We start from the raw sequence: 18,206 nt of genomic DNA on the forward strand, positions 1-18,206 counted from the left end.
AAATATGTTTATGGGCAGCAGACTGCATGTAGCAGTTGCTTTTTTATCCACTTCCTCTGAGAAGAACACACTTAACTGTTCAAATAGCTCCATTATCCCACATTTTACTCAAGCATGCTGTATGAAACACACTGATGAGGTCATCCTGACAAACGTGCACTCTGTCCCCTTAAGAGATCAAATTTTTTCTGTGGTGCTTACAAGTAGTGCAGTGCTTTTTGCATTGTATAACTAGTTAGGTGAGAGGTTTGATGGTCAACATGGGAAGTTTGTGTGTGCATCTAATGTTTGGTGTTGTATCCTCTTTCTCTGAAAATAATGCATTTAAATGTTCACACTGCTCCCTTATCCCACTTTTTACTGAAACTGATGAGATCATCCTGACAAAAGTGCACTATCTCTCCACTTAAGAGTCAGACTTATCCTGTGGTGCTTGTGATTAATACAGTGCTTTCTATATTGTGGAATGAGATAAGTAGGAGAGTCATTATTTAATATAGGAAATGCATGTGTGTGTGTGTGTGTGTGTGTGTGTGTGTGTGTGTGTGTGTGTGTGGGTGTGAGGGGGGGGATACAGTTAGGTGAACATATGCTCAATCACCTTCTACTGTGGATAAACGTTTTATGGCACCACAATCCCCTAAGCCCACTTGTCACAAACACAAGTTCTTTGCAACACAAGGGTGTAGCTAGACATATTGTTTGTGCTTTACTGCATACAACTTTCCATTTGATAATTAAAGAAACCATGGTTTTTTAAGGTCATACTGTGTCCACAACTTTCTAAATTAATGCTTACAGTAAGAGTCTCATAGATTGAAAAAAACTCTATTTAATGTTTTCAGAGGGAAAGTGATGCAATATTTATTAACTAGGAGGGATATTTTCCTTTTTCAAATGACATGTGGTTTGTGGTGCAGCAATAAGAGCACACAGTCACAAAATTATATTATTTGCCTACACCCCAGTAGCACCACACTGATGAGGTCACTCTTTCACAACTGAACTGGTGCAATTTAAATGTCTGACTTCTCCTGGGATGTTGGCATTTCTTAGTTGTCTGGAATGCATAAATAGATATGTAGGATGTTCAAATTCAGCAGTTCTTAACTTCTACAAGTGTATGTGATTATAAATTAATTCAGGATTGGCTTATACACATTTACAGTGGAAACATTTACAACCCCATAACGGCTATAAACGTCATTTTACCAGCCACATCTCCTTGGCAATACACTGCTGTTGTCAGCCCTTCATTAATGCCACATGTCTCACTTGTCCTCAGTTTTCTCCTGTGGCACTGGCTGCTGATACTGGCACTGATAATGTGCTTTATAGATGGTATAAGTGGATAGGTAAAGGGTTTGAGTCCATCATTGCTTAAGTAGCATGACTGTGATTACTGCCATATACCACTGGCCACCTCACAACCAACGTTATGTATACTCTGCTTATAAGGTGGATTTACAGTGGCACACTATTACACTAGCAAATCCTAACATCTGCAGGGAAAATAACATTTTGGCCAAACAATGATTTCATAATGCTACCATAATAGTAGTATCTCACATTTGTAGTGCAAATTCTCATGTATTGCATGACTTTGATACTATGGTTTGTACATTGTATAAATTCATATTTAGGATGTTTGAGGGCAGCTGTGAGTGTGTCTATCACTCTCATGCTGTATATACTATTTTTAAATACATATATGATGTTTACCTGCACACTGTTATTGGTCAATTTGAACAGCTTTTAGCATGAACAATAATGATGTCATCTATTTAACTGTACATTGTATCAGTCGTGTCTCAACATGCCACGTGGCACTTGCAATGAAGGCACTAATGTTTAGCTCAAGATCTTGGGTAGTTAGTTCAAATCTATCCATTACTGTTTAGACTACATTGTTCAGTCTTATTGTGACTGTACATGTTGCTAATGCTGTTGTCAAGCACATTTGTTTTGTGCATGTATAGATGTTGATCCCTCTTACTAAAAGCTATGACAATTTGTCACATAGCAATGCTTTTATTCAGAGTAATGATGGCATGTGAATACATTTTCCTTAGATAACATATGTAGGAAGTGGTACTGTCTGGCATGAGGGAATGAGATGACATTCTGTATGTTATTGACTTAGTACAGCAATTACAGGCACACAAATCCCTATGATGTGATGCCTTAACATACTGACATATCTCACAATTGCAGTGATACATCTGCTGTGATGCAGTCATCTTGTCCAACATCACGTATTTTCTTTGTCAAATTCTCATGTGTTCAACATCCACATTTAGTACCTGTTAGCTTTGGAAGACTTTATACTGTAATGCATGAATAGCATCCACCTCAGTTATAATCTGTACATTTACAGTGGGAGATGCCTTCACCATCTCTTTTATGTCCGGGATTGTTTACAGCACATACATCTCATGTAATAAGATAATAGAGGTGGTGTGTCATAGCTGTATTAAGACTTCCACTGCAGTGCTTCTGGTTGATCCACATGTCATTAGTTAGTAAAGTCACATAGCTTGCTGTTCAATTCCTGAAAGGACAACTTATTGTGGCTGCACTGACATTGCACAGACACCATTATATCTAGTTATTGTTTTCCATTTTTATGCTGGACAGTGATATCATCACAGGTTTGATCGCATGGCAATGAAATGGCTATTTGTGGCATGCTGTGCTGTGAGTGCTCTTATGTCACATGTATTAAGTATTGACTTGTATAACATACCTACACAGATAGTCTGTGGTTTGATTCAGGGACAGTGTGTTTGTACAAACAGCTTACTTGTCAAAGAAGTATTGAGATTGCCGTGCTCATTGTTGTGGCAACAGTATCATTTATGTCTCCTTTCCAGCATTCTAATTAAATCTCATTGTTCATATTATATTCACAACTCCTTTATCAATGCACACATTCATGTCAGTTATTTGTTACAGACTCCATTGCTATCTACTGTGGCACATGCGGTCAATACAGAGGCCTAGAGAAATACCCTTGTATAAAAGATAGGACTTTGAATCTGGTAACATCTCTCTATCAGACAAATGTGTTAGACAACAGTGGCTTACAAGCAGGCAATAGCCATGGCACACTCAGAAAGCCACATTGTCAGGCCTTGCCCTACAAAGTAGGTCATCCATACACCTTATGATATTAAAGTGCTATAAGCCCTTCAAAGGTGTTCTTCATGACATGACCAATATGTGCATTTCTGTGGGTCCCATGATTGTTATGCATCTCTCTGATATCAATTCTGGCATGTATTCAAAAATGATATGGTGTGAATCTGCATTAATCTATTCTCAAGATAATTATGCTTTGTATTGCATGTCATTATCTGGATATTTCTTTATTACTGTGATTGTTTTCTTCATGCTGTATAGGTTAATAGCAGATGAGGGATTCTGTTAATATTTTTTATTGTATGGCATGCTGCCATACCATCAGAAACTGTGATATGTCCTCTGTTATGACACTTTCTAGTGTGTTGGTGTTGTTGAATTGCTGTTATGTTACTGCTCCCTGTAATTGCATATGAGCTTGCACATGAGGTGGATGTCCCTATGTTGCATATGTGTACTACCAATGGGCCACTTAGTGACCCCTACAGTGTCAGTATTGAGGATGCCTAAGTGGGTGCTTTGTAACTGTTGCTGAGTGGGAGATATAGTCAGATGGCTTGGCTGAGTCTAGGGGGTTGTATGCCCTGATGTACCTTCACCCAGTCCATGGTCACTGCCTCAGAAGTTTTCACTATGTCTAACAGTCATTCTATCCCTGTCACACATCCAAACTGTGTGCAGTCAATTATGCATAGAACACATATATGCATGCTGATCAGCTCCATGATGATCACCCCTACAGCTATACAGGTATGGATACTCAGACAAAGAGGTATATAGTTATGTCAGTCAGTGGATGCACCACCTCTGTGCAAGGGTATAAAAATTGCCATTATCCACTTAGCTGCTCTGTAGCCAGTAGTGTCAGTATGATTGCAAGGGTGTCCCAATGATGTTAGTAATCCTTGTCATATGAGGGATTCAGCCTGGAATGTTAGCATGTGCAATAGATGCTGTGTATCTCCAAAAAGAGGCCGATTATGAACTGTTCTGTAAATATGGAAGTCATGGGACAGGTTGTAGGAATGTCATATGTCACCTGTGGTGGGGACAAAGGAGTGTAGTTGTGTAGTAGTTATATGTGGCATCATGATGTATGAGGTCACTGACAATCTGGGCCTGTCCTTTGAGGTCACACATGTAACTACACTGTGCATTGTGGTTCTGCTTTGCGTGGGTGGCTACATTTGTCACTTTCCATGTCTACTCAACATCACAACACTATGTGTTTCTTTTAGCTGAGGAGGTAGTGCCTCCATGTAAGGGGGGGAAACCCTCATCCCAATGGTCACACAGCACTGTCCATCTGTTATTGTATAGCCTGCTAATGGCAGTTGTCCACCAGTCAGGTTTGCTGAGCCATGATAATCCTGTGTCCCTCCTGTCATATACAGCTGAGTTCATGCCATTATAATGTTGCTGACATAATGCATGTGTGTAGTGCTCTGCATTTACTTGCCTGTCCCATCTGAAGAGGAAGGTGTAGTCATGATATGTCAACCATCCCACAGGAGGTAATAAATGGCTGTCTTGACATATATGTCTGTATTGTCTGCAAGGGGGTTACATGCCGGTATTCTAAGGAGACTGATCTGTGGCTAGATCCCACCAGGGAGGACTTCACACATGGAGGTTGTACTAGTCACCCATATTGGGAAACACATGATGCAGTACATTGGTTCCCCTTGTAGGGATGTCACGGCACTGCTGCGGAGGCATTATAGGTAAGGACCTGAACCATCCTTTGGTAAACGAGCTGCAGCATGACTAAGCAACACAGTGTGATCATACTACACCTCCCTAATGTGTTTGTCTGTGCTCTGTACAAACATCTTGCATGACTCTCTCACTGAAACATGCTGGAAGTAACTGAAACAGTTACTTGCATGGAGGACAACTAGCATGTAATGCCAAGTGGTGTCCCCAGATCTCCGAGTCATGTCACCTGAAATGTCATGAAAGGAGTTAGCATGGATAGGAGTACTGACACAGTCATATATCTGGTGACACTGTACCAAACACTGTTACTTTTGCTCAAGGCCAGGTCATGCCTACTAACTGTAACCGGCAGAGCCCATTGACTGTTACATTATGCAATAGATGTAAGACATATGTCTCATTCCACCAACCATGGCCTGACAAGGTGTATGACAATATTAGACCATCAGGCTTTGCTGGAAACTGTGTACATCATGTACAGAGTATTATGTCAGCTGGTGGATAGGCAAGTGTCTGACAGTCATACTATGTGAAGATAGCAGTGGGAGACCTGCGCTGCAATGACACCAGTCACCAGTGGGGCTCACCATCCTCCATTACCGACATACCCCATTTACCTGTTCCCTCTCTGCTCTCACAGCTACTGTCATTGACCTCTGACTGAGTACATTAGCAGGTGATGGCATATTGGGAGCTGTCACAGACTCCCACACAGAACCAACAGTTATCCAGGATGGCCTAAGACACAGTCAGTTGTACTTTGAGCCACTGACAAAGACTAACTGCCACCGACTGCACACTACTATCCTGTGGGACATCATCCACCCTTGCAACATATTGTACAGTCCACATACCTCACACAGTTGAGCCATTACTCATGGAGTTATGGACACAGAGAGCAATGCTGCCTTGGACTCCCACTGGTTGGTAAGATGTGGGGATGCATTCACTGTTGTACAACCAACACTGACAGGTTTGGGATGTAAATCCCAGACTGCCACTGCTATACTGAATGTGGCAGTCATCACAGCTATCACTGTGTGCAATGGCACCCTTGCTGTGTCACTACACAGGCATATCATACAACTGTAGCAGCCAAACAGCTTCCACGGTACACTAATACACACCATGGATAACATGTCCTATGAAGTTCGTATCATGACTGTACATGTGTAGTCTGTCCCCTAAATGTTTTGGAGGGTATGTGTCTGGCTCCATACAAGGAGGTGTTGGATCTCACTGTGTACCTCCCATGTATCTATGACAGGACTAATGCATGTCTCACCTGTTCTACACACCTACAACATCACTGTGGTATACATACTGCATGCTGGAGAGGCAGGTATGAAACACACAGTACAACCTACATGAAACAGGCCACCCATGCCTTTGAAGCACACATTTGCTGTGACAGACATCATGTGCAGGTTACACAATGGGATGCAGAGCACTATGATCATAACTGGTGTCAGGAAACTGTTTGTATTGGACACAGGATATTTATAGATGGGTCATTTCCATCAACACAACTTGTAGATGTGTGAGTTCTCGAATCCCTGGTGACACGTATCAAGGGTAGCAGACATATTCACAGATTAGGGACGCATGAGTAAGCTCAATGACGCCATTGTCCTTGTTAGCCTGGTATACCCATATGAACCTATGGTGCCATGCACTTATAGTGCTGTACCTTGCTAAAGACATATTTCTTCTGTGCTGACATGCCATCGTGTGCTGTTTCATTGCCACTGTGTATCCATAGATTATCTCAACAGACCCCTAAAACAGAAAAATACATAGGTCCATGACACTCCTGTCATCATGTAAGTATACAGCCATTACAACATCATACAACATAAGATACACAAAAGTATGTGGTGTACTCATGACAAATGCCAGCATACAGTATCTGTTGTTAACCACTACAAGTGGCATGGCAAAACAACACTGCATTACACAAGTACATGTTAAGTAATATAGTCACCCTGTGCATCAGACACATAGCTTCATTTCCCTGCATCGATGGCAAGGATGACAGGGATGTGGCATAGGTATCATCACTTGCACAGGGGGTTGTATGGGAGTGAAGCAGGCCTAGGCTGACCAAAATGGTTGACAGCATGTGTGTGAGTCAACAATGGAAGCAGGTAAGATGGACCATGGAAAGGTGCCGCATGTGTCTGTAGGTGAGCTGCATTTGACAGTGGTGTGTGAGTGTGTCTGTGTACACAGTCAAGCTCAGTGCTAGCCCTACATGTGTGTATGTTGGACAGCTTTGGACCGTACATAGTAGAGTTGACAGTTCACCATCTCTGGCCCTGAATACGGGAACTAGCTCTGCCAGGAGTTGCACTGACACCTCCATACCCAAAGTCAGGTGTGGTGCTAGTACCTGATGGTGACTGCTGTCTGCTGGGACCATGTTCCCCACAGGAACAAACAGGACCACATGGTCATGGCCTGCCACATTGTGGTGTGGACAGCACACTCCCCTATGTACTGCTGGATATACTGCCACTACAGGAGCATGACTGTGCACAGTTACGTTGACTCTCAGCAGATGGGGTTGCTGACCTAAGCCCATGAGTCTGACACTTAACTCCAACCACAGGTTCCAGCTCAGACCAATGTGCGGTCCAAGACAGACATGGTCTCAGCCCACCTTCTCTCCACTGCATCAGTCAACCGTTCCAGGTTGTCCTCAATGTGGTGCAGGCAGTCACGGATGTCAGACTGTGCTGCATCCATAACACTAAGCATACAACTGGTGTTCCATTCAGAATATGCCTGTGCCTCCATGACAGCCCGAAACATGCACTGAGTGACCCATGATGTGACACCCTCAACAGGTACTTGATTGACAGCAGGGCTCCTACAAGCATCCCTGTCAATCTGCCTGTGTGGGACCTCACCAGGTCTTTGGCTATGGCCAGTGTCTATACTCACTGGAGCCATAGTTGCCACACTTTACTGTGCAATGTCCCCACCCTCTGACTGTACAATATCTGTGGCCTCCGGGAACTGGGTATGTGTGGGCATACTGATTGTGTACAGTGAGAATGTGTGAAGAAGAGGGATGCCTACATCTGGGACAGATTCTGCCCCAACATCCCCACCTGTGCCTTACTGTAGCAACCATCATCATCAGATTCTGAAGATACACTAACATCAAGTTTTGTAGGGGACAGAGACCAACTCCCTGATCACCTGTGATAAGAAACAAAAAAGTGTTACATGAATACCTGCACTATTGCATATGAAAACTTCACCAATATTCATAATAACAAAGACCCATACCTGGATTAGCGGTCAAATTTTTCCTCTCTGCTTTCGTCCAAAATAGAATTTCTCAGACCAAAATACACATTCAACTCAAGACTTTTATATCAATCACATCAAATAAATCAAGTAAAACATGACCAGTACAATGTACCTTTTAATTAAGCAATATGACACTATACTTGATAAAACAACACATAAAAACCCAGTACACCTATCTTAACAAATATACTGAAATACATGTTTCACTGCCTAATTTAATGTCCTTTCTACCTTTTGTCTTTTAAAAGGCAGTTTAGAGTAACTGCCTCATTTAAACAAGGAGGCTTATCTTTTCTTAACTGTCACTTTCAAAGTGTTTCTATGTGCTCAATTACACTCCTGTGATCACACCTTCTAAGATCCTTGTGTACCTGTTCCAGAATTGAAAATAAAAAAAAAAGCATTCTACTCTGTTTGCACACATTATGTTTAAATAGGGCTTTACTCTGGCCCTTAACTTTAATAGAATAGAAATATTTCTTAACAAAACAGTGTTATGCTTACCAGGAGCAGGACCATAGCCTTGGCCCATACCTGAAGGACCTGTGAAAAGTCGAGGGTGAGGTAATGTCAGTACCAATGCATGTTGCAGCACAACAAGGTAATGCATCCATATATCTCACATTTACAGTACCTACTGTGTTACTTATTGTATTGGTCACATTCCGAGTATGAGATAAACCCTCCCACAGAACTAAGACCTGATACCTATGTAAAGGTATGTACAGCCTGACACACTGAAAGCTACAATATTACAATGCTGATCCCAGTAAGCTTATCTGCATACTCCTTTGCTGTGGAAACTGCAGCACCTACCTCCATGATGTATGCTGTGATGGATGCCTAGGAGCTGTTGTGTGTGCCTAGGTTCACCAGAAATTCCTTATTGACCATGAGTGGTTGTTCCACTGCAGGCCCTCTACCAGTGATAGGTTCATAGGTTCATAGGTTGGTACTAGGCTATTGGCCCTAGGGCCTATAGAAGCCTAGCCATAACAATTCCCTGGATATTTCTTCCCACAATATTTACTTCCCTGGACCCCTGTCTAGCAGGAAGACTGACATGATCCCTGGGGTGAATTTCCTATCACCCATCCAATCATCAATGTTCCTTTTGAAGAGGGCCAAGGAGGTGCTCTGCTTGACATGTATGGATGGTCTATTCCAGAGTATGGGGAGTCTCTGGGTCAGGAACATATCCCTCCAGCATGTTTTGTTCATTATGATGACAAAGTTTAGATTCCTAAAGTGTGTGGCTCTGAGGGATAGGTATTTCTTTAATTGGAGCATGCCCAACAGCTCAGGGTTTGACATGGCCTTGTATGTTAGCAGAAATTGCATCTGAGTAGATGATATGCCACAGAGTATAGCTGGAGTTGTTTTAGACGGTCAGCATAGGGCATCTGCTTTAAGCCTGTGATTCTTTTAGTCAGGTATTTCTGCGGCCTTTTCAGCTGTTGCAGATGTCTTATGAAGTACATACCAAATGGGTGGTACTCTATAATGGGTCTAATAAGGGATGAGTACAGTGGGACAATGACATCCTTTTTTCTGGATGAAAAGCCCTTAGTGATGAGGTGTGTCACATAGAAGGATTTCCAGACTGTTGTGGCGATGTGGTTATCAAAGGTGAGACCACTGTCCACCTGTGTCCCCAAGTCTCTCATCACACTTTCAGTGTTTATTGTACTGCCACCTATATGGTAATTCATGGGTACATGTTTTTTTCCCAAAGGGGATAACTATACATTTCTTGGCATTAAGCTTGAGCCCATGGCTCTGGCACCAAGCATCTGTTTCTGTAAGGCCCTTTTGTAGAATATCCACATAATTTGGGGATTCAATAATGGCTCCCAGTTTGCAGTCATCTGCAAACTGTGTTAGCTAGAGTCCCTTAGTATTGAACTGTACTTCAGAGAAGTAGATGTCAGACAATAGCAGTCCCAGGACTGAACCCTGAGGTACTCCACTTGTCAATTGTCTGGAGCTGGATTTGGAGTCGGCTGCTTTTACAGTCTGGGTTCTGTCAGTAAGCCAGTTGGCCACCCATTGAGTGACATAAGGATTTATGCCCAGCTTAGTAAGTTTATCTATGATTCCAGAGTGGGGGATGGTGTCAAAGGCCTTGGCGAGGTCCAGATAGGCTGTGTGGACTGCCTTACCCTCGTCCACAGCTCAGGTGACTGATTCGAAGAAGTCAATCAGGTTCAGGAGACAAGATCGGCCCTTCACGAACCCAAACTGTCTGGGGTCCAGTGTTTGAAGGTTGCCAATGTCTTTTTTTATAAGTTCCATGATAATGCGTTCCATGCCCTTGCAGATCAGGCTCGTCAGACTGATGGGACGGTAGTTCCCGGGACCCAAGGTGGATCCCCCCTTGTGAAGTGGGATAACTGTAGATGTGTGCCACTCAGTGGTCAAGAAGCCTGAGGTGAGGCTATGATTAAACATGACACTTAAGTGAGGTGCCAGTTCATTTTGTAGTTCATGTAGTACATGATGGCACAATCCCTGGCTACATCTGCTGCCTTTCATTGTGCAGCATTGATAATGTTTGTTGCATGGTGTCAAACCTGCTCATATGTCCTGCCCTGATGTCCCTTGTCATTCACATCACAGACAAGGTCTACCCACAATGCAGCCTGCTGTTCCCTATTTTGCCTCTCCTTGGACAGTAGGATGTAATGATGTTGCCTTAGTCCTTGTAGTATAATTTCATTTTCGACATCAGAGATGGGTGCATGGTATCTATGATACATGATTTCTGAAAGACAAAAAAAGAGGAACACATTACAGGATCACATACGTGGAAGTACACTATGTAGAAGACAGCAATGATTACATGACTGGCCATATCCACTGTTTGCTCACACATGTCATACTCCACAGTGTTCAAATATACTAAGGGTGTGGATACAACTGAGATAGTAGCAATAGTCAAGTATTCCCGTGTGTGCCATGACAGATACTGCTGTATGATCATACACCCAGCACTCAGGTCTACTGTGGTGTGTCCCCAATAGGCAACCTCCAGATAATACATCATAGGAAATGTGCCACTTAATTAGCAGTGTGCTATTACAACCATTATAAAGGGAGAGTCCAACAATACTAGTGTGCCACAACGAGAGCAGACAATGCACCCTTGATGTATAGTATAGCATGTCTAGGTGTAAGACAGCAGGAAATCAATAAAATGTCATTATCACAGGTCTACAATAGGCTTAATGCTGCACTCTGTATTCCCCATACATCTATTCACTCATCTACATCCTGTTGTACACAAATTCAGTTACATACCTGATGGAGTGCAGTATTCCTCTGTTGATATGTGGTGATAGTAAAGTTTTCACAAAGGTGTGCTCTGTATGAGGTAAGTCTCATACAGACTGGTTCCCCACAGCCAGCTGCTTCTCATCAGCAGGTGATTGCCTCTGAACTAATATGTGGGTCTGAATCTGAAATGCTAATTGCATTTGATTTGCACTATCATCAGCCAATGACATGTAACCACTGTACAATATATAAGGCCCTTTCTGATATGTTGTGCTAGACATTACTGGCGTGAGGAGACTACATCATTGCAGAGGGTAGGTCTGTAGCAGAAACCTTACCATAGAGGTGTGTGTGTACTTCAGTCTGCAGCTGCTACTGCTGGTAATAGACATAGGCAGAGACTGTGAACATTTTGCAGAACAACACCCTGTATGAGTAACTGTGAGAGCTGTATCAGCCTTGTTGTATCGGCAGAGCCAGAGTGAGGCTACTCTTTCCACTCCAAATGTGTTTAATGTGCACATGTATTTAGGATAAGTATGTTAGGCAAATGTATCACTAACACAGTACAAGACAACGTGTTTGGTGTGTCTGTGGGTAAGATGGGGTATAAATATAAGAATATGTCCACTATTTGGGCAACTGCCAAGCCATGTGTTACAGTCTGGTTGTAATTTGTAGCATGTATGAGGGATGACCTTGTTACAAGCAGGTACTTCTAATGTGTATGTTAGCTGTGCTGATGTGATAGTCTGCTCAGTAACTCTGGACATTTTGTGTGGTGTACTCTGATAGTAGTGGCCCTCATTTGTAGTACCTGCATCCACATTCTGTTTGAATGCATATTAATGCATGACTTGACACTTTATGCACATATAATTTTGCTATAGGGATATGGGAAGTGTGTTCCTACCTGCAGGCCTGTGACCTCCATCAGTGAAAAGCAGACATCCTTTGAAATGCATTGTGTGGATAATGAGTGCATGACTCAGTCATTAATTGCTGCCTTCACAATACCGTAAATTCACTTCTACACACCACTGGATTTGAACCCAGGACTGTGTTTGGCAAAATGTACCATTTAACAAGGAAATTAGCAGACTGAGCTACTGAGTCACTCGTGCAGTATGTGTATTTGCAAAATATATGTGCACACATACAGGCTGTGACATATATTTTCTACATCCATCAGTATGTACATGGTGCACCAGGGTCCCAGTTGAATATGTATTTTGCAGACCAGTCATGTGTGGAGTCCCACAGGGATTGGTCCTGGTTCCTCTCCTGTTTGGTATCTACTTCTCAGAAGTCCAGTCCAACATGAAGGGACTCTGGCTGACAAAGTTCACAGACGATTGCAAGTTGGGTGTCATTATTAATCCCCAAGTGATGTTGACATCCTACAGGAAGGCCTCACTGAGCCCAACAACTGATGTCAGAACCATGGCCTTAAGCTCAATGCCAAAAAATGTGTTGTCATCCCCTTTGGGAAAAAAAAACAGTTTGCATGAACTACTACATCGATGGCAGTCCACAGAACACAGAAGGCGTTATAAGTGATCTGGGAACATAGGTTGACAGCAACCTCTCTTTCAACCACCACACTGCCACTGTGGTCAGAAAGTCCTTATTAAGGGTTTTGCATCCAGAAAGAAAGAGGTCATTGTCTCCCTCTACTCTTCCCTCATTAGGCCAATCATTGAGTACAATGCCCCGTTTGGCATGTACCTCACTAGACACCTGCAACAACTGGAGAGGCCACAAAAGTACCTCACAAAGAGGATCCTAAGCTTTAAACCCTTGTCGTATATGGACAGACTCAAAAAACTCCAACTATTCTCTGTCTCATATCACCTACTTAGAGGTGATCTCTGCTTGACTTATAAAGCCATGTCTGACCCAGCTCTGTTAGAAATGCTACATCTAAAGAAATCCCAATCTCTCTGCACCACACACTCTAGAGATCTCAATCTCATTACCATAATCAACAGAACATGCTGGAGGGACAGGTTCATAACCCATAGACTGCCCATGCTATGAAATAGACTTCCCATACATGTCAAACAGAGCACCTCACTGCCCTCTTCAAGAGAAATCTTGATGAGTGGATGGGAAATAGAAAATTCACCCCTGGGATTACTCCAGTGGCTCTACTCAATAGAGGCACTGGAAACTAAGGTCGGGTGCCATGATGCCAGGGTAATTCTATGGGCTAGGCTTGTAAATGCTCCAAGCTCAATAGCCTAGTACAAACCTATGAACCTAAGAACATATAAGACTGGCAGCTCATCCTGGGTGACAATACCCCCCCCACCACCGCTCCCATTGGGGGATGGGCCCCATCCCATGGGGCAGTACTACCTAATGCCACAGGTAGTGCAGGTGCAGCTGAAAGGGCACCACTGGTCTGGGTTGTAGAAGTGCTAGGATGTGGTGACACAGGTGGTTGAGGTAAGGTAGGGGGATCAACTGGAACCGTACCTTGGCGTGCTCTGATGAGTGAGGTATAGCAATATGTTAAGGTTAGTGATAACCAAACCATTGTTAGTATTAACAGAATGGAACATCATTTTCATTCATCCAAATACATATTAATGTATAATATGTGTAACACAGCAGTAAATAACATAACAGTCAGTATGGTAAAAGCATGCCAGTAAGACGTAAACCGTAAGGGCAACAAAACAGTTAGTTTAAGAAAGTATGTTAATAGTGAATTATAATAACACATAACAATATTACACCACATTTTGCAAATTGATAGTTAAACAACATATGTTAATACGAAATCATAATAATAAATAACAACAATAAATAAATGAAGATAAGGGGTGGGGAGAGAGAGAGGAACAATCCATTACTGACAATGCAGACTATATCCCTGACAATACTGATACTAAATACTCTACATGGTGTAGTGTCAGTTCTGAGTACAGTGGCTACAGTTCTATAACTGATGAAGCACATACATACCTCTCAAGCTCTTAGCATGGGTCAGTATGGGACAAGCAATAACAAATACAGGTATACTGCTCCACAGAACACTTTCACATAATGTGGACTTCTATAACTACCAAGGTGTTCTATAAGCAGATTTGGTAATAAATTACATTCCAGGTAATCATTTGTCTGGTAATCCTGTGACAGATGGATTAGGCAGTTTTAATTACATTACATGGAATTGTGACACTTGTGTGGCATATTTGTGTACAGCACATCATCTGGACATCTGTCATGCCTTAGCTGGCAGGCTTGGGAACAGAACCAAATAGCTGTGACTACAGGGAACATCTGCAAAAAATTTAACTGGTATTGCTGATAACTATCTGTGAAATGTTAGCACAATCATATGTGCTCATAATGTGGGCTACCTCAGCCATAAAACATATATCATTTGTTCCTGGAGTGGGGGATAAGAGAACAGTATATGACTGAATTTCATTTGCATTCTAGAACTATTACAGTGACAGTACAACACACATGCATGGAATGCGGCCACATTGCATTTATTAAAACACATTTCTGTAGGAATTAACAATGCTGTTTAACACTTCATTGGTATTACTGATAAATGTCTGTGAAGTCCACACGATATCTGCCCATAGACTGAACTACCCAGCCATATACCTTTATTACCTAAAGTAGGAGGAATAGAGAGCATTATGTGACAAATATTAGCCTGGAGACATTCTTGGACCATACTATGAGTTAAACAATATAGTGTACATGCCATTACTTTTGCATTCTACAGCTTTTGAAGTGTTACACTTGACTGCAGCAACCTTACCATAGACAAATAATGCATACAGCTCCAATGCAATGGTTATGACAACACAATCCTGCTGTGCACCATTTTGCTTAATGTTACTGGCATTGCTTATTGTTTATTGCAATACAGTTGTTATTGCTCATTTATTGCACTACAGCTCTACTTGCACATTTATTGCACTACAGTTTTTATGGTGTATATATTGCACTACAGTTTTTATGGTGTATACTTTATTGCAGTAAATGCTTTACTCTTTCTTGCTTATTGCATTAGAGTTAGCATTATAAATCTGTACATACTACACTCACAGCACTACCTGGCCAGGCGCACTGCATGGGACTCGACATTGCGAGCCATCTCAGCTGCAGCTGTTGGGAAGGAAGTACACCATTATGCATACCAGTTTTGCAGATATAGGTTCAAAGGTAGGTACTAGGCTATCAGCCCTAGAGCCTATATAAGCCTAGCCAAAAGTTGCCCTGGCTTTCGCCACCCAAGAAAATTATTTTCCTGTGCCACTATTGAGCAGAGCCACAGAAGTGATCCCCGGTGTGAATTTCCAATCTCCCATCCAATCATCAAGATTTTTCTTGAAGAGTGCTAATGAGGAGCTTTGTTTGATATGGGTAGGTAGTTTGTTCCAGAGTATGGGAAGTCTCTGGGACAGGAATGTATCCCTCCAGCATGTTCTGTTTATTGTGGTGACAAGGCTTAGGACCCAAGAGCATGTAGCTCGGAGGGATTGGGATCTCTTTAAGTGGAGCATGTCCAAAAGCTCTGGGTTTGACATAGCTTTGTTTGTTAGGCAGAGATTGCCTCTGAGTAGGCGATATGCGATGGAGTATAGCTGGAGTTTTTTGAGACTGTCTGCATACGGCATCTGTTTCTGGCCAGTAATTCTCTTTGTGAGGTATTTCTGTGGCCTTTCCAGTTGTTGTAGATGTCTTGTGAGGTGCATAGCAAAAGGGAGGTTATACTCTATAATGGGTCTAATGAGTGATGAGTAGAGGGGGAACAATGACCTCTTTTTTTCCTGGATGAGAAACACTTTGTGATGAGGTGTACCACGTAGAAGGATTTCCTGACTACTGTGGTGATGTGATTATCAAAGGAGAGACTACTGTCCACCTGTGTCCCAAGGTCTCTTATTACACTTTTGCGGTTAAGTAGACTACCGCTTATGTGGTAGTTCATGGGTACAGAGTTTTTACCAAAAGGGATGACAATGCACTTTTTGGCATTGAGCTTGAGGCCATGGCTTTGACATCGGGCATCTGTCTCCATGAGGCCCTTTTGCAGGATGTCCACATTGTTTGGAGTTTTTATTATGGCTCCTAGTTTGCAATCATCTGCAAACTTTGTTAGCCAAAGTCCTTCTGTGTTATCCTGTACTTCAGAGAAGTAGATACCAAACAGGAGAGGACCCAGGACTGAACCCTGTGGTACTACACTTGTCACTGGTCTGAAGTTGGATTTGGAGTCTGCTACTTTCACAGTGTGCATTCTGTCAGTGAGCCAGTTGGCAACCCATCTTGTGACATAGGGATTTATACCTAGTTTAGTGAATTTATCTATAATTCCAGAGTGGGGGATGGTGTTGAGTGCCTTGGCGAGATCTAGATAGGCTGTGTGAACCACCTTACCCTCATCTATGGCTTTGGTGACCAATTCAAAGAAGAATATCAGGTTTAGGAGACATCATCTGCCTTTTACAAATCTGAACTGGGTTGGGTCTAGAGTTTGGAGATTACCAATGTCATTGTTTATAAGTTTCATGATGATACATTTCACAGCCTTGCAGACCAGGCTCGTCAGGCTAATGGAGCAGTAATTCCCAGGGTCTGTGATGGCTCCCCCTTTGCAGAGTGGGATAACTATCGCTGTGCACCATTCAGTGGGAAGATAGCCTGAGGTGAGGCTATGACTGAACATGGTACTTAGGTGGGGTGCCAGTTCATTCTATAGTTCATGTTGAACGCAGCCTAGGATGTTGTCAGGTCTCATGGATGCTGTGTTTTTGGCTTTGGAGAGTGTGTTTTTTTACCTGTGTAGCCATGATTACAGGAACTTGGCATTCTTCTGGTATAGAGTTAGGCTCTTTAAGGGATGAGAGGGGGGTAAAGTTAGCACTAAACCTATCTGCCAGGATGTTGGCAATATCAGTTGGTCCTGTATATCTAGTGCCATTGTGCTGTAACTCAGAGCAGATCTGAGTGTTGCCATTGAGATTCTTGACATAGCTATAGAATGCTTTGTGGTTGTCTTTAGAGTCAGTGTCAATTTTGTTTCTGTAACTAGCTTTGGAGGATTTTATGAGGGATCTCAGCTTCTTACTGAAGCTGACCAGGGATTTCCTCCAATCATGGGATTTAACTCTTTTTTGCAACAGTTTCTTTCTTCTGTTGTAGAGTTTGTTTATGGCAGGGGACCACCACATTGGCTTCCTTTTTCTGGAGGATAGCATCTTGGTTCTGTTAGGGATTGCACAGTCCATGCACTCGTGTAAGTGCTTATAAAGTGCATTTTTGTAGGATTCATCAGTCATACCTCTATTGTCCATCAGCATGGGTGTCGTGAAGATTGCCACTTCTGTCTTAAGAAGCATGAAGTTGGCTTTGGAGAAATTTTTTATGGTTTCCCTAATGGGGGGTGGCGTGGATTGTGGATGCCTAGGGAGATTAGCTTGTGGTTGGATATGACCAATGAGGAATTGACCTCTGGTGTGGAGCACTGGTTTCCCATGTTGGTAATGACCAGGTCTAGAATATTGCTGCCTCTGGTGGGGGTGTGGATAAGTTGATCCAAGGAATTGGAATTTATGAATTCCAGAACACGCTGAGCACAACAGTTGGTACATGTGTAGTTTTCCCAGTTAATGGTTAGGTAGCTGAAATCGCCCATTATTAGGGTGTTAGGTTATACCCTAATATTTTCCAGTGTATCAAGAAATGAGGAGTGGTAGTCCTGGGGCATGGTGGGG

The sequence above is a fragment of the Protopterus annectens genome, chromosome 5.part1 (assembly GCF_019279795.1).
Source record: "Protopterus annectens isolate FY-2018-M chromosome 5.part1, PAN1.0, whole genome shotgun sequence".
NCBI lineage: Eukaryota > Metazoa > Chordata > Ceratodontiformes > Protopteridae > Protopterus > Protopterus annectens.